Source organism: Saccopteryx bilineata, chromosome 3 (genome assembly GCF_036850765.1).
Source record: "Saccopteryx bilineata isolate mSacBil1 chromosome 3, mSacBil1_pri_phased_curated, whole genome shotgun sequence".
NCBI classification, from domain to species: Eukaryota; Metazoa; Chordata; class Mammalia; order Chiroptera; family Emballonuridae; genus Saccopteryx; species Saccopteryx bilineata.
In genome coordinates, this window is record NC_089492.1 from 131,912,490 (window position 1) to 131,930,759 (window position 18,270).

The 18,270-nt window shown below is 41.5% G+C and overlaps 1 long non-coding RNA gene across 1 annotated transcript; it reads right to left on the reverse strand.

Moving 5' to 3' along the window:
* Positions 1-101: 101 nt before the first annotated feature.
* On the reverse strand, positions 102-16,294 carry LOC136328777 (uncharacterized). Its single transcript, XR_010730100.1, has 3 exons — positions 16,190-16,294; positions 5,284-5,808; positions 102-201 (listed from the first exon to the last, which is right to left on the reverse strand). It is a non-coding gene; the product is annotated as an uncharacterized lncRNA (long non-coding RNA).
* Positions 16,295-18,270: the final 1,976 nt, after the last annotated feature.

An 18,270-nucleotide genomic window follows, 5' to 3' on the forward strand; every position in this document is an offset into this window, starting at 1 on the left:
GTGCGAAGACTGAGAAACCCTGACCTGAGGACAAAGAGGATTCTCTGCTGAGACCCTGATTCTGCTTTGTGGCTCAGTACAGACTGTGGCTCCTCATTCCTACCTTCTTGGAGCTTCTCTCATTTTTCATTCACCTTTGTGGCCACATCTGAATTGAACATGGAGAGGTATACCTCCTTGAGTACTGCACAGTTGTCACTCCTGTAAGATGGGAACTCAATGTTAAGTCTTGAACATTCACGATTTTCTTTCTTTCTTTCTCAATCATTGGTTTCTTTGGCAGTTCATCTCTTTCAAAAACGCATTTGATTCTAATCCATTCCTTGTGTCTGTACCTATACTCACAGTTCTTTATAAGACACAGTTTTCATATCTACTTTCTTTGTCATCTCCCAGACTCTCTCAATGGAGACTGTTGAGCTTCTGTGGAAAGGCTTCGCACTTAATCTGATCACTGACAAGCTGAATTTATTTATTTATTTATTTATTTATTTTGCATTTTTCCGAAGCTGGAAACGGGGAGGCAGTCAGACAGACTCCCGCATGCGCCCGACCGGGATCCACCCGGCACGCCCACCAGGGGGCGATGCTCTGCCCATCCGGGGCACCACTCTGTTGCGATCATAGCCATCCTAGTGCCTGAGGCAGAGGCCACAGAGCCATCCTCAGCGCCAGGGCCATCTTTGCTCCAATGGAGCCTCAGCTGCAGAAGGGGAAGAGAGAGACAGAGAGGAAGGAGAGGGGGAGGGGTGGAGAAGCAGATGGGCGCTTCTCCTGTGTGCCCTGGCCGGGAATCGAACCCGGGACTCCTGCACGCCAGCCTGACGCTCTACCACTGAGCCAACCGGCCAGGGCCTGACAAACTGAATTTTAATGGGCTTTTGCCATGCCGAGACTTTCTTAATCTATTCCTGCTTGGATTATAAAAGAATTTGGCTTTTCCAGTTCTTCAAAGCCATGCATTTTTGAACTATCTATTCTCTTTCATTTCTACTTAATTTTTTACTGGCTTCATCTCCTCTTAACCTTTGCCAAATGCAGTCAAATAATAAACAACACATATTCTTAAATTTCTCTTTTTTTTTTCAATTTTTTCCATGACAGACAAAACTTCATTAGGGAAGTTGTTACCAAGCAACCACAGTCAGCAATTTTACTAAATAGTTTTCTGCCTATAACATGGATTAACATTTCCTCAGCCTTGAATGTCAGTTTTCTTACCTTTGCCATCCATCTGCTAAGCCACATATATTAGGCTTTTGCTGAGGTAGTCCCCTCCTATACCATCTTCTATATTAGTCAGAGGGTGCTAGCCCATACTGTGATGACAAACATCCCTCAAACTTAGTGTGGAACAAAAAAACCTCTTGTTTTTTTCTCACAAAGCCTGCTGTGGGCTTGGGCAACTTTCTTCCTTCTGGCCACTCAGAGATCCTGCCTCTTCAATCCACAGATCTGCCCTCTCCACTTGAGGCCTCTGAATTTGTCAGGACAAGAGAAACCAAGAGACTCGAGAATTGGGCAGTAGATTTTACTACTTCAGGCTGGAAATGACTCCTATCACTTCTGGTCACATTTTACTGGTAAAAGCTAGCAGCTTGTCTCCACCTAACTCTACTACGACTGAGAAGTTTACTTTTCGGTGTGCCCAGGAGAAGGAATATGCAACTGAACTTGAGGAACAGAAAGGATTAGGAGGAATCAGATAAAGAGGGTGGAGAGCGAGGAGTATTGTAGGCAGAGGGGATTATTTGCATGAAAGCCAGGAAGCTGGAAAGAATGTGAATCATTTGTGATATTGACAAATGTGCTCTGCGGTTGAACCTGTGTGAGGGCAACATGGAAGGAAGGAGGTAGGAGACGGAGGTAAAGAAAAACCAGGTGAAGGTTGTCATCTTACTAAACCTTGTAAACCTTATTCAGGAGCAAAGAATTTTTCCTATGTCAAAGTGGAGATTTTAAGCAGGAGAGTGATAATTTAATATATATTTATTAGAAAATTATTCTGGCTTCCCAGAGTCCAGAATGGGATGGATTGGATAAGTCCTGAGGCAGGGGTCCAGTTAGGATGTCCTTGCAGTAGACTAGGCAAGGGACTGCCTGAACTTCTGTAGTTTCAGAAAGGATAGAGCGACACAGATGTGTTTGGGAGAATCATAAGAGGCAAAGGCAACAGAAATTAGTGGTAATTAGTTATAAACAGATGGAGAAGTCAAGGGTAAAAAATCCAGGATTCTGATTGGGCAACTGTGTGGACTGTGACCTCATTCACTGATGGGAAACATGGGTAGAAGCCCACATGCAGCCACAGATACCTCATTCTGTCATAGTAGAAACCTGGTCTGATGTTGGTTGCAAGAAAGACTTGAAAACTACACTTGACACTGAGCATTAAGAAGCAAGGCCTTCTTTCAGCCTAGCTTTCACTTCTTTGGGCATTGTAAGAGGGGAGAGGTATGTGTGGCTATTCACCCTTGAAATATAAAATAGGCTGTGTATCAATATCAACTCTATCTTAATGAGAAGCTGAAGGCTTCCATCCATATGACCCTGTGTTAGTACAGCCACTTTGGCAAATAGTTTAGTATTACCTACAAAAGTTGAATATATACAAGGATGGTTAATTTTATGTGTCAAATTGGTTGGGCCATGGTATTTAGATATGTGGTTAAACATTACCTTAAATGTTTCTGGGTGAGATTTATTTAAATCAGTAGACTATGAGTAAAGCAGATTGTGCTCCCACAATGTGGGTGGGCCTCATCCAACCAGCTGAAAGCCTAAATAGAATAACAGCCTGATCTCTCTTAAGCAAGGGGCAATTCTGCAGCAGATGGCTTTTGGCCTTGCATTGCAACATCATCTCTTTTCTTGATCTCTAACCTGCTAGTGTGTGTGTGTGTGTGTGTGTGTGTGTGAGAGAGAGAGAGAGAGAGAGAGAGAGAGAGAGAGAGAGAGAGACTCCTCATTAATAAGGATGGGGCTTGATTGATCCTGTTCCCTAAAAATAGATTAACAACCCCAACAATGATCTCAGATTGCTGGGACATATTCACTTCAACTTCCATCACTATAACCTGGAGGAGGGCATCTGCATTCTTATGCTTTCCTGTCTATTCATTTGCTCTTCCTAATTAACAGTGGCAGTGAGAATCTTAACAGGCCTTGAGACTTTAATAGAATCCCAGTGTCCACAATAGCCTCTGTCATCAAAGGTTCCCAATAAGCCAGTTTTGGCCAGTCTCCAATTGTGGCTTTTCTTCACTGATTTTGTAATTCGAGCTTTTGGTATAGATCTAGTTGGTTGGGGGTTGAGGCCACATTTTGATGCAGTGTTAAATCACCACATGGTTTTTTAACTCACAGCCAAGGCTGCAGTAACCTGAGGCTATGTGTACCTCTAGTGCAGAAAACATTGGCTTTCTATCAGTTTCTTCCCTTCCCTGCCTCAAGGATCTACCACTGGAGTACCATCTCAATAGTGTATTGTAGCCACAATTCCAAAACCTTCTTTTGCATGAGCTGGGCATCAGTCATAGGGTCCCCAAACATGCACATTTGGTGTGTCCTTTGCTTTGCTCCCAGGCTTTACTGCTTTCCCTCTTGCTATCTACTGCGGCTCATCCAGGAGACTCTGCCCAGAGCAGGGGATTTGGAGCAATCCAAACTTATTTGCTCTTACATGTCTTTTTTTCAGCTCCAGGAAAGATGCCATTAAAAAAAATGAACAAATTCGGTTTCTACTGATGCTGGCTTATACATAGCTTCTAGGACCTCTCTTCACTTGACATTTTTCTCACCTACAGCCATTCACACACGTTTGTGAATGTGCCATTCTAAGTTGGCTATATCAAGCCATAAACAGTGTTTGTCTGCAGGAATTTAACTAACTTCAACATTGGTTCTTTTTCTTCAGTGGGACTAGCCCAACCCTTGGAAATTGGCACATATTTTGAGGTATGGCTGTGCCGGTGGTTGGGCAGTCATGCTGCAGATGCCTTACTGGCTCTGTTTTCTGGATGATGATTATTTTATTATACAGATGAACAATACATCAAAATTCAATAACCATAGACTAGATTCTCCAAGATATAACTTCTGTCTATAGAGGCCACGCTTGAACGCACAGTCGTATTAACCATAATAAACCTTATTACAATGGTTCTTGGCCCCATTTGTTATTAGAAGGACCTCTGGCCCCTCCCAACTCTCCTGCAATTATTTCTAGAAGTGAGACTATCTCATAGGTGCTTATTAACAAATTCTGCCAGCTATCACATAGTGCTTGCTGTGTCTTTGCTCGTGTCCTCCTTAGAGAGGCTTGCCATCATCCTCCGTCCCTGCTGTCCACCAGTAAGCAGCCATTCTCAAAGGTCTCTAACTCCAACAGGCCACATGGACTGCAAGTCTAAGAAGAAACTGAGGCAATGTCCACCCCTCCTTTTGGGTGACCCTCTTTGCACCACAATCTCTCACAGTGTGAAAACAGCTCCTCCCATTTGTTTTCAGTCACTTTTTCCTCAAGACTCACACATGAGCCCCTACAGAAGTAATTTTTGTTTTTCTCAGTGCTTTCCTCTTTTTCATCATTCACCTATCCACAGGAGTTCTAAAATTAGCCCTTTTGACAGAGATTTATGTTTTACTGTAACACATTTTCTACATTATGCACTCCTTCATAAGTGGAAGAAATGGAAACACAACTGCAATAATAGAAACAAGTAAAAAAATCTCTAGGATCCAAGTAATTCTCCCAAAAGAATTCTTTGGGAAGCTTGTCTGGCCATTTGAAAGTTTGAGTTCTGACTTGAGAAAGATTTTTGATGAATAATTTAAGTAAAAATATTTGACAAAGTCTTAATCACCCATTTTCTCTTTAGATGTAAAATTATTCTACCACGGAGCTGTGTTCCAGAGGATAAAGGACAGGAAGCCCTGGTGGTAATTGATGAACACAGAAGCGACTCGTTCAGGAAGGATCAAGTGAACATGTATAGGAATGGAAAAAACAAGATGCTGCTGCCGGGGATGATAACTGAACGTTCTCTATTTGCCAATATGGAAGAGTGTGTTGGAGGGAAAGTAGGCTAGAGAGTAGGCCCCAGTTGCAGGGCTTTGTGGGAAGTGAGAGGTGAGTGAAAAGAAGGAGTCTGGACGGTCAGGGAGGCTCAGTTGGGGTGGAGGTGGGCGTGCCTGTGGAGAGAGACAGGTGGTTCTCCAGTCAGCAGGGGCAGGAGCAGGGCCTGAGCACACCGAGTGCCGGGTCTGCCTGTGAGGACTGACCTGTGGGCTTGCCCTGCCACTGTGGCAGAGTAGGTGGTGTGAATAAGGTCAGACTAGAACATCCTTGGCCTTCCCCAGGTTTCACTGGCTTGTTGTGGGCTAGCAGCGAGTCTTCTGAATGTATCCTCTTCCACACTCATGAGAAACACATAGTTTTGCTCTTAGGGTTTTGCTGTTAGGATTCCTTCTTTCTCTGGCTTCACTGTTAGGCAACCCTGTTTTTGTTTATCCAGCTTTCTGCCTTACAGTGCTCTCACTTTGGGCCCAAACTTGATGGAATGTGTGTCTGCCTCAATGAAGGTTGAAGCCATGACATTCAGAGGGTTTTCAAAAGCAGCGAACATCATTAAATGCTTCTTGGTCACTGTAGGAATACAGAGCTTTATCTCTGCTTGCCAGAGGGTAAGAGCCTGAAGGTATCTTAGTGATCATGCTCTTCTGTTTGACGTCTTGTAGTTTGTATAGCTTATTGATCCAGCAGTTACTTACTGACCATCCACTGTGTGCCAGGCATTGTGCTCGAAGCTGAAACATAGAGATAAACAAGACAGAAGTGACTCCTCCACTAATGGGAGTTACAGACAAAAAGACAGGGGCAGCATGGGGTGCTGTGGGATTTCATCAGAGCAGCCCCTAACCTTGCCATGGGGGGGAGGGGGATCAGGAAAGGTTTCTTAGAGACAGTGACATGTGAGCTGAACCCTGAAGGGGGAGAAGGAGCAGCCAAGCAAAGTGAGGTCAAGAAACTGAGAACAGAGAAATTAAGTGGCTTATTAAGGGACAGCCAGGCCTGTTTCTCACACCATCAAGCTCCCAGTTCCTGTTCATTCATGGAACATATGGTGGGCATATCCTAAGCAGCAGAATTACAAAGAAGAAATCACATCCTTTTTCTTCAATAATTCCATGGTCTAATAGAGAGAGAAGCACATAAATAATTATAACATGATGAGATAAGTGCTTTGGTAGCTGCAAGCAGAGGCAATTTATGACTCGTACAAAGCTGACATTTTATTCAAGCTGGGTAGGGGAGGGGTTCAAAATCAGCTTTCCTGAAGAGATGAGCTAGAGAAAGACATATAAGAGCTAAATTTTGAATGAAAATTAGGCAGTCATCAGGCAAAGAGCCTAAAAAGAGCAGTCCGGGGCAAAAGAGCAGCCTATTTGGAAGGGCCAGAAGGACCCAATTCCATTGCATATCTGAGGAATTGTGAGTCTTCCAACATGACTGGAGCCAGTGTGGTGGGCAGGCAGGAGCCACATTCTGGAGAGATGTGCAGTGGATTATGTTAAAAAGTTAGATACTATCCTTGAGACTATAAGAGCCAGTGAATGACTTAATTTGAGGCTAACTAGATGTATCCCTAAAGGACTATTTTATTCAAAATATGAAGAATGTATGGGCAAGGCTAAGACTAGACACAGGTGGAATTGAGGAAGAGCCATTGGAGGAATCCTGGTGTTTGAGGTTGTCTGAAGTAAAGCAGTGCATACAAAGGGAAGTGAAGGATTTTGAGAAACACTTAGGGGCAAAATTAAAATGAGCAGCTTGGGCCCTGGCTGGCTAGCTCAGTGGTAGAGTGTCAGCCCAGCATGTGGAAGCCCTGGGTTTGATTCCTGGCCAGGGCACACAAGAGAAGCACCCATTTGCTTCTCCACCTTTCCCTCTCTACTTTCTCTCTGTCTCCCTCTTCCCCTCCCATAGCCAAGGCTCCATTGGAGCAAAGTTGGCCCGGGCACTGAGGATGGCTCCATGACCTCTGCCTCAGAAGCTATAATGGCTCCAGTTGCAATGGAGCAATGCCTCAGATGGGCAGAGCATCGCCTCCTGGTGGGCATACTAATGGATCCCAGTAGGGCACATGCGGGAGTCTATCTTTCTGCCTCTCTGCTTCTCAATTCAGAAAAATACAACAACAACAAAAAAAAGTGAGCAGCTTGTCCAGCTTGATCCTGGTAAAACTGAGATGGTTTGTCATCCTCAGAGAAATTAACCCTGAAGGAAGAGAGAGAGGTACAAGGAGAAACCAAAGATGATTTCCAGGGTTTTAGGTTGGGCACTGTGGCCCATGGTGTTGTCACTTATTAAGGTAGGGACATGGAGAAAAGAGTTGCAGAGTTGGGGTTTGGGGATGTTCTGGGTTTAGATGATTATGCTGTGTCCAGGTGGAGGTTTGTAGGTGGTGTGACATGGCTCTAGAGCTCAAATCAGCAGGTCTGGGTTGGAAATAGAGACTTGGGAGTTAGCCACAGATAAATAGTATTTGAAAAGTCTTCTGGGCAATGTGACAAACAAAACAGACACAGGAAGATTTCTAATCTGTATCTACTTATCTGTCATCTACCTACCTATATGTATAGATGTTAGATAATTTGGAAAGTTTATTTTAAACACACAGTTAAGCATTAAGACATGGAAAGTAGAATTTCAGGCATCAAAAATGAAGAGAAAACCATAAAGTGCTGTGCTGAGCTAGCAACACCAAAGGACCACACGATGAAAAGGGAATCCTCTGGAGGCTAATGTTTGATGTAAGATCTGAAGTGAAGGTTCTATACCAAACAGCACCCTGTGTAAAGCTGGACATCAGGAAGGGCAGCGGCAGATTTAACGGCGAGCGCACGGGGTGTGCACCCTGGGCTTCGACTTCTGAAGGGCCCCGCAAAACCCCAACTTTACATTTTTTCTAATGACACCAAGTTTGGTTTCACATGTGCAATTTTAACATTAATAGTACATAATATTTTTTATCTATTTAAAGATATGGTTAACATGTATTTTTATTTTCCCTGTCTCTCCCTTTTTTTTTTAAGGGGCCCAATATTTTCTTCTGCACCCGGGGCCTCAACCAACCTTAATCCACTTCTGAGGAAGGGGTTGCCCTATCTTTGAATGAACATGGAGCGGGGCGTCCGCTCTGAACTATGCTGGAAAAAGAGTCTTTCCTAAGAAATCAGAACCTCAAGGTCACAGGGCGTAGGTTTCTTTGTGACTAATGTCCTGTGGGAAATATTCCTGCCGAAAAACAACACACGAGGAGATGACTATGTGAGGGAGCAAACCCTACCCTGAGGGTCAGAAAGGATGAGAAGTGACAGAATTCAGATATTGGAGCATTCTGAAAGAGACTTTGAAATAAATTTGTTGCCTGACATGTGGTGGTGCAGTGGATAAAGTGTTGACCTGGAGCACTGAGGTCACCAGTTCAAAATCCCAGGCCTGCCTGGTTAAGGCACATACAGGAGTTGATGCTTCCTACTCCTCCCCTCTTCTCTCTCTCTCTCACCTCACAAAAATAAATAAATAAAAAATAAATAAATTTGTTTAGAAATGAAGGAACAAAATACTATGGTTATTGGAGAGCATTATCAATAAAGAATGATTAGATAAAATTAACATTGAGAGTAGCAAGAGTTTATTAATTTTTTTTTTTTGTATTTTTCTGAAGCTGGAAACGGGGAGAGACAGTCAGACAGACTCCCACATGGCACCTGACCGGGATCCACCCGGCACGCCCACCAGGGGGCGATGCTCTGCCCCTCCGGGCGTCACTCTGTTGTGACCAGAGGCACTCTAGTGCCTGGGGCAGAGGCCAAGGAGCCATCCCCAGCGCCCGGGCCCTCTTTGCTCCAATGGAGCCTTGGCTGCGGGAGGGGAAGAGAGAGACAGAGAGGAAGGAGAGGGGGAGGGGTGGAGAAGCAGATGGGTGCTTCTCCTCTGTGCCCTGGCCGGGAATCAAACCCGGGACTTCAAAATTTTTTAAAAAGGAATAAATAGGTTAAACATAAGACTAGAGAGCTAAATAGGGAAATAGTAAACTGAATTATCTGAAGACGTGACCCAGAATGCAGCACAGGGAGATAAAGAGATGCGGAATCTGAAAGAGAAATGGAGAGATATGAAAACGTAATGAAAAGCCTCAGTACTCATCTGACGGGAATTTGAAAGACTAAAGAGGAGGAGGGAGAGATACTGTTGAAAGGAATAGTGATGAACAATTTCCAATGCAGTTGTGAGTCTTTAGAGAGAGACAACACACTAAATCCTCAGCAGGATGTCAAAGAAATCCATACTGCATTAGTAATAAAATCACAGACATCATGGATATAGAGAACCCTGAAAAGCTACTGACAGCAGATTTCTTATCAACAACAGATGTTAGAGACAAAAAAAATAAAAATAACATCTTCCAAGTGCTGAAGGGGAAAAGAAAATCCAAGACTCCATGGCAAGTTAAATGTTCCCTGAAGAGGAAGGACTAAATCAAAATATTTTCATAATGAAGTTTGTTGCCTACAAGCCCATCCTGACATAATTGCTGAAGGAAATTGAACTCAGAAAAAGGGAGTGATAGGCAAGAAGTAATAGTTGAACAAAGATATTTGTAAAATGCAGCAGTAAGTCTGGTGATGGTTGACTAGAAAAATCTAATAAAAAGCATGCGTGTTTAAAAACAAAGTGAAGTTATAAGTGAAACAATAATAGGGAAGATGCAGGAGTTTTCTTAGATGGTTCAGTGTTCCAAGGGACTTGTGCAGGAGGTGATAGGCGTACTGACTGACTTTAGAGTAGAAAAGGCACTTTAAAATTTAAGGATGGCAACAAAAAGAATATAAATAAAATAGTAAAGAAAAAAGGGGGGGAAAGGAGGATTTAATAAATTTAACAGATGACTGGGAGAACAAAAGAAAAAATAAATCATAGAAAACACAAGGTAAAATGAAAGAAATTAGTTTTAATATATTAGTAATCATAAGAAATATAAATTTAAACTTGCCTATGAGAATACTGAGTATGCAGCATGTACAGTTAAGTTTGCTCTAATGCTTCTTTTAGAAATTGGAATTCATTCCAACGTGATTGATACATTAAGGGACATTTGGAACATAACACAACTTTCACTCTTGCTTTTGTGTGATATTTGTCCATGAAAGAGACTAGTGGAATGCGAAAAACTTTACACAGCTAGACCAGCACAGGGATACACAGGCTTCAAATGTCTACCAGCAACTCGGTTCACCACATGTGTTATGAGCCACGCCATCCACAGTGATGTGACAACCTTCCTTCTGATGCCAGGCAACCCCCCTTCCTCCATGTCACAGTACCCGGCAAGCCACAACCCTCTGACAGCCGCTTCCCCAAGCAAACTGCAGGTGTTTTTCAAGGTAAAATATCCAATCTGTTGCAGTATTTCTACATTTCTTGACTGTTTAAAACTGTGCTACTCTTGTTTTCTCTTTTTTTCAAAGAATATGCTACTGATGGAGTGTTTGAGTATTTGTACCTCTTAAACCCATTGTGCTTACAAGCCCCGTGATTTTTTTACTGCCCAGTTTTGCACAGTCTTGTGATTTCTAGGGATGCTTATGTCATGTGATAGCAGAACTTGCTATATTTTTATACATCCAGGTGTTTACAGAATGAACCACTATAGTATAACGGCATAAAAAGCTAACTATTAAAAGAATGACCTACACTAGCAATAAATAAACCAAAAGAAAGCTGAGGTAGCAATATGAATAGCAAACAAGGAAGAATTTAAGGTGAAAATCATTAATAAAGTAAAGAAATTTGAGGTACAGCAAAAGGTTGGAAGGTCAGCCTCTGACGGGAAGAACAGCCTCTCCATTGACACTGGAAAGAGAGAGGTTAGAGTGAATACGAAAACCCAAGGAACCAGAAATGATATTGGGGAAATTCCTTCCCAATGCCTGTATTTTGTCTGTGAAGTGGGACAAAAGGTCACAGTGGTAGGATGAGTATAGTAATGGCCCCCAATGGTGTCCATGTCCAAATCCCTGAAATCTGAATATGTTCCCTTATACGGCAAAGCACTTTGCAAATGTGATCAAGTTAACAATCTTCAAACAGGGAGATTAGCTGCATTATTCAGTTTGGCCCAGTGTAATCACAAGGGCCTTGAGATAAGAGGAATGCAGAAGGCAAAAAGAGTAAGAGGTATGAAAACAGAAACTAAGATCATAGTGATTTGAGAAAGGTGAGAAAGGGGTCCCAGAAGGCAGGCGGCCTCCAGAAGCTGTAAAGTAAGGAAACAGATCTTCTGAAGTTGGCAGAAGGAATTTAACCCTCCTGCTACCTTGACTTGAGATTTCTGACCTGCAGAACTGTGAGGGAGTAAAGCCCTGTTGTTTGAAGTCACTGAATTTGTGGTAATTGGTTACAGCAGCAGTAGGAAGCTTACACCATCAGCTCCTGGACAGAAGCAGGACATGGTGCCGCTGGAGGCCTGAGGAAAGTGAAATGCTCCCTGTGGAAAACTGAAGAAGGAGCTGGCTGAGGGACACTCAGAGGGTTTCCAGGCAACACTGAAGCCCAGCAGACAATGGCAACCTTTAATGTGTCACGAGACCAACCCATGTTTTTGCAGGAGCTCAGCCACCCATGCGCAAGAAAGAAAAGGCAGAGAGCTGGGCTTATCCAGCATTGGAGTCTTTTCATTTCAGTGTGGCAGAGGAATGAACAGGAGAGAAAGAAATGCATCATGAAGTCTCAGCTGGCTACAGGATTTGTCTGAAAACCCAAACTAATATGGAGGGGGGTCAGTGGACTCTAGTCTTATTTTTGTCCACAAATAAATTTAGTTGGATTTAATGAATGAGATAAATATGTGGAAAAGAGATGATTTTTAGAGAATCGAGATTAGAATGTCATAGTGGGTAGGTTTGGGTGATGTTAATGTCTAGGATGTGAAATGTGGCAGAAATTTCTAGGAGTAGCCCAGTATACAGTTTATTCTTTCTCCCTTAACAATAGAATTTTTAGCTAGACTCACAGTCACCACAAATAAAGAATGTGCTTCTAGCCTCCCTTATAACTTTGCACAGCCATATGACAAAGTCATACCTGTAAATGCTAACTGAGAAGTAATATGCACAATCTTGGCCGTGCCCTGGAAGAAGCGTAATGCTCTCTACTGTTGTTCTCACCTGAAACACTGCTGACTAAAAGGTAGATGTGGCAGGGAGCCATCATGGCCCATGTAGACAAGCACAATAACCTATAGATGGCAGAGCCACAAAGAAGGCATCTGGGCCCATAAAGATTTCATAGGTCATAGCCAACATAACCGCTTGAAGTTGTGTAAGCCACTGTCATGTTAGAAATCTGTCCCTTGTACCTGAACCTATACCTTAACCATAGGTGTGTTCAGCTTCACTGAAATGGAGGTGAACTTGAATGACATTGATTGCATCAAGGGACTTCCAAGTCACCTAAGGTAGTGAAGAAGGGATCATTTTCACCTAAATGGCAATATTCTCAAAGAATAAAAAGATGAGTAAATGATGGAGGAAAAGGAAAATAAGCTATTATAAGACTGCAATGAGTCTTAAAGTAAAAATAATTTTTATATGAAGGTGGTGGTGTATTGGTTTACAAACAGCTGTGGGGAGAGAGAGATAATTGGGAATCCTGTCTATGCATGTTGGGTGTGGAGTGATGAGCTGTTTCCCACAAGAAAGCTGTAAAAAAAGAAGTACCATCAGGGAGAAATCATTTTATTATTAAGGGATGTGTGTGTGTGTGCGCGCGCACGCGCGCGTGTGCATGTGCATGCATGCACATGTGTTTGGCAGAGAGGATGCATTCTGTGATGAAAAATAAAGATAGAGAAATGTTTGATAACTATTGCCTGGTTCCCCGGTGTAAACATTGGAAAGTGTCAAGACTCAGGTAAATGGTGCGAAATATATATCAGGCATAGGAAATTGAGCATGGTATAGTTTGATGGTAAAGAAAAGGAAAGATGACCAATATATCAGCCAGGGTCTTGACAGTCAATAGAGTCTGATTCAAATTATTCAACTGAGGAGAACTTAAGTGAAAGGACTATTCACTGAGGTGTGAGCAGGATTATGGGACCAACAAAGAATGTCAGGGCACCGAAAAACCAGCAACACGTACAGCCCTGGTACTCCTGGGCTTAAAGGACCATAAGAAGGTGAGAATTGGCATCATGGAAGTGAGGGTGGAGGTGCTACAACTACAGAAGGATGCTGCTTCTGTTAGAAATGTAACTCCAAGTAGGGAGCTGGTGGGAAATAAATACCCCAATCTCTTTCCCTTTCTTCCCTCCTGTGTTTCCACTGTCTAAGCCCAACTGGAAGCCAGTGGTCAAAGGACACCAGTTTATGCAATCTATAGATTCAGCCTCCCTTGCTTTCAGAGCAGGGCCCATAAAAATAGACAACGAATTTTCAAAAAGAAAAATAACTGGCTCTAGTCATATAAGAAAGGTGAGCTGATGAAATTATCCAATCTTGAGATTCAAAATGGAATTTTGATTGAAGTTGTTTTGATCCCAGACAGATTGAGGTCCTGAATGGTATCTGAGGTCTATGCATACCAGCAGTGATATTAGTTGATACAAACTGTAAACTGGGAAATGATGATTTACCTCTCTCCAAGCTACTAAAAACTCGCGAGCACCCTCAGTCTCAAGAGCAGAGCTATTTTTGTTAGCTCTTAACTAAGAGAAAGAGGTGTCAATATGAACCTTTAAAAGCATTTGTCCCTCTAAAAGACAGCTGGACTATAGTAAATATTTAATTCCAATAGCACAAAATAGACTAATGGTGCACATTGATGTGGTTTCCCCTAGATTTCATTAAAGAAAGCCATGAAAAAAACCAGAATTTACAAAAAAAAATTAGTTAAGTATCCATTTAAACAATGCACTATAGATCCTTTATTTTTCCAAATTTTGCATTTTAAAAAGTGTTAAACCCATAGAAGAGCAGAAAAATAGTGTGCTAAGAACCAATATCTTTTTAGATTGATCAGCTATTAATATGTAATTATTTGCTATTTGTCTGTCTGCCTATATGTCCACTATATATAGATATATATCTCTTTTGGCTAAACTAAAAGTTGATTGTAGACATCAAGTTACTTACTTCAAACCTAAACACTTCAACTTTGTTTCATGAGAACAAAGATATTATCACTTATGTGCTATCTTTGCTAGCTATATTTCAAGATGTGGAAAGGATAAAATGAGATGAGATATAAAGAAAGCACTTTAATAAAATTTACTGGTTATGAGCTTGACCATTACAAACCACATTATTCTGAGCATTTTCTATCTCAATTTATATCTTCTCCAAACCATGTTGAATCTTACTTATAATTTCTTTTTATAATTCAGTGAGAGGAGGGGAGGCAGAGACAGATTCCTACATGTACCTCGACTGGGGTCCACCCAGCAAGCCCACTAGAGGGCAATGCTCTCCTATCTGGGGCATTGCTCTATTGTTGAACAACCAAGCCTGCCTGAGGTGGAGGCCATGGAGCCATTCTCAGCACCCTAGGCCAACTCACTCCAATTAAGCCATGGCTGCAGGAGGGGGAGAGAGAGAGAGAGATGAAAGGGGGAAGGGTGGAGAAGCAGATGGGCTCTTCTTCTGTTTGCCTTGACCAGGAATTGAACCTAGGACATCCACACCCTGGGTGATACTCTACTACTGAGCCAATAGGCCAGGGCCTCCTCACTTATAATTTTCTTATAGCTTTTATGTTTAACTTTTCAAACATCATGGGATTTATGTTGGAGTATACTGTGACAGATATAAGCATTGCTTTATTCCACAGAAGTTATCACTTATCCCAGCATCTCTTATACAACTTTTCTCCTATTCCCATTCTGAATTATGATAATCACACAGACATAGACCCAGGAAGTCCTACTTTGCACATTTCTAATATGCGTGAATTTTAGTTACTAGGTTCAATTAAATTACACCAATCCTCTAACCACAGGATTCAAATTTTGACTCCCATGGCATATGAAGTGTGATTGTATAAAGTCCAAGCTAACTCTTCAGTCTATAAATTACTAGATAAAAAACAGAGGCACATTATGATTAGTGGCTGACCACATTCCTTCAAAGCCTGTCTATGACTGGTCATTGTGCACCTGTTATTCAGTTTATGCACAGACTGTAAAGTGTATAGTTATATTGCCTCCTTATCTCTGAATGATAAGCATATGTGACATTTGATAAAAATGGACAGCCAAGAGAGGGAATTAACCAACAAGGAGTAAAGTTCAACAAAGAAATAAAAATTGATAACACTAGAAGTGGAATGTGAATTGAACATAAACTTATAAAAGCAATCTTGGGAATGTTGACACTGCTGCCATTGGATAAATTCTAGATAGGCAGTCAGAGAAACTTAGTGAATGTCAATTTAACTGCATAAAGGAGGGAAGTGGTTATGACAAAAAGATGAAGATGTCCTGGATAAAGTGATGCCGGCAATAAAAGCCTATATTAAATGAATTCTCAAAGATATTTCATGACATTGTAATGGAAACAGATGCAAATTGAGGAAAAGTTGGCAAGGTATAGGAAAATGCTTGCTTGATATCATAAGATGAACCATGAGAATATGACGGAGGATGACGTCAGAGTAATGGCAGCATGAAAGATACTTCTAATCTCTCCCCTTGAAATTTCAACAAACTGCACAATTATAACAGTGAAGGAACCCCAGCTGGGCTCACAGGCACTAAATGTACTAAAGGTGGGATGGAGTGAAAAGGAGGACAGAAGATAAAATACATTAGTTTATTATCAGCTTTAGGGAAGAAACAAACCCAGAGTGACTGGGTTTTATTTTTCTCTGCTGGACTACAGAGAGGAAGGAAGCTCGGGCTCTCTGGATTTTGTCTGAGAGGTACAGAAAGGGAAACTCAGAGTGACTATTTCTCCTTCTGCTTCAAATAGCAGTGAGACAGAGGGGCAGAGGGGGAAATAAACCAAAGTGGCCAGAGCATGGATTCATGGCTAGTATTCCCATGGTCTGCCTGCAACTCATACTTGGCAGAGACAGTGAAAGCTAAAGTATGGCCCCCAGCCTCCCAGACCCCACTTCTCTTACCTTGCTATACCAAGAATGGCAGAGACAAACCCCACAGCTAGCTCTCCAGAGCTACTCTCTCCTCTGAAGAACAGAGATGTTCCATGTCTGGTCCCAAGGTCTGTTGATATGTGGGGAGGAGTACCCAGAAGCTTGAGATTGCCATTGCTAGAGCCATAAAGCTGGAAAGCTGAAGCCATAAAGCTCTCACAACATGCCCCACCCACCAACATGACTGTGGCCCTACCTGCAAAATTGCAATAACAATATCTCAGCAGAGGACAGCCCAGGAACTTCACAGAGCTAAAACTTATAATACAGCAACACCTACTGGAGAAAAAAATTTCTCAAAATTTAAATTGTTTTTTCTTCTTTTTCATTTTTTTCCCTTTTCTTTTTTTCTTCTTATTCTTTTTTCTTTTTTGAATTTCATTTTCTTTAATTCTTTTATTTTTTATTCTTATTTTTGTGGGTATTTTGATTTTGTTTTTATGGGTTTTTTTATCTTTTTTTTTTAAAAATAAATTTTTATTAATGGTAATGGGATGATATTAATAAATCAGGGTACATATATTCAAAGAAAATATGTCTAGGTTATTTTGTCATCAAATTATGTTGCAAACCCCTCGCCCAAAGTCAGATTGTCCTCCATCACCCTCTATCTAGTTCTCTGTGCCCCTCCCCCTCCCCCTAACTCTCTCCCTCCCTCCCTCCCATGTCCTCCCTCCCCCCCCCCCACCCTTGGTAACCACCACACTCTTGTCCATGTCTCTTAGTCTCATTTTTATGTTCCACCAATGTATGGAATCATGTAGTTCTTGTTTTTTTCTGATTTACTTATTTCACTCCTTATAATGTTATCAAGATCCCACCATTTTGCTGTAAATGATCTGATGTCATCATTTCTTATGGCTGAGTAGTATTCCATAGTGTATATGTGCCACATCTTCTTTATCCAGTCTTCTATTGAAGGGCTTTTTGGTTGTTTCCATGTCTTGGCCACTGTGAACAGTGCTGCAATGAACATGGGGCTACATGTGTCTTCACGTATCAATGTTTCTGAGGTTTTGGGGTATATACCCAGTAGAGGGATTGCTGGGTCATAAGGTAGTTCTATTTGCAGTTTTTTGAGGAACCACCATACTTTCCTCCATAATGGTTGTACTACTTTACAGTCCCACCAACAGTGAATGAGGGTTCCTTTTTCTCCACAGCCTCTCCAACATTTGCTATTACCCGTCTTGTTGATAATAGCTAATCTAACAGGAGTGAGGTGGTATCTCATTGTAGTTTTGATTTGCATTTCTCTAATAACTAATGAAGCTGAGCATCTTTTCATATATCTGTTGGCCATTTGTATCTCTTCCTGGGAGAAGTGTCTGTTCATGTCCTCTTCCCATTTTTTTATTGGATTGTTTTTTTGTTTGTTGTTGAGTTTTATGAGTTCTTTGTAAATTTTGGATATTAGGCCCTTATTTGAGCTGTCGTTTGAAAATATCAGTTCCCATATAGTTGGCTGTCTGTTTATTTTGATATCAGTTTCTCTTGCTGAGCAAAAACTTTTAATTCTGATGTAGTCCCATTCATTTATCTTTGCCTTCACTTCTCTTGCCATTGGAGTCAAGTTCATAAAATGTTCTTTAAAGCCCAAGTCCATGATTTTAGTACCTATTTCTTCTTCTATGTACTTTATTGTTTCAGGTCTTATATTTAGGTCTTTGATCCATTTTGAATTAATTTTAGTACACGGGGACAGGCTGTAGTCGAGTTTCATTCTTTTGCATGTGGCTTTCCAGTTTTCCCAACACCATTTGTTGAAGAGGCTTTCTTTTCTCCATTGTGTGTTGTTGGCCCCTTTATCAAAGATTATTTGACCATATATATGTGGTTTTATTTCTGGGCTTTCTATTCTGTTCCATTGGTCTGAGTGTCTATTTTTTTGCCAATACCATGCTGTTTTGATTATCGTGGCCCTATAATATAGTTTAAAGTCAGGTATTGTAATGCCCCCAGCTTCATTCTTTTTCCTTAGGATTGTTTTGGCTATTCGGGGTTTTTTATAGTTCCATATAAATCTGATGATTTTTTGTTCCATTTCTTTA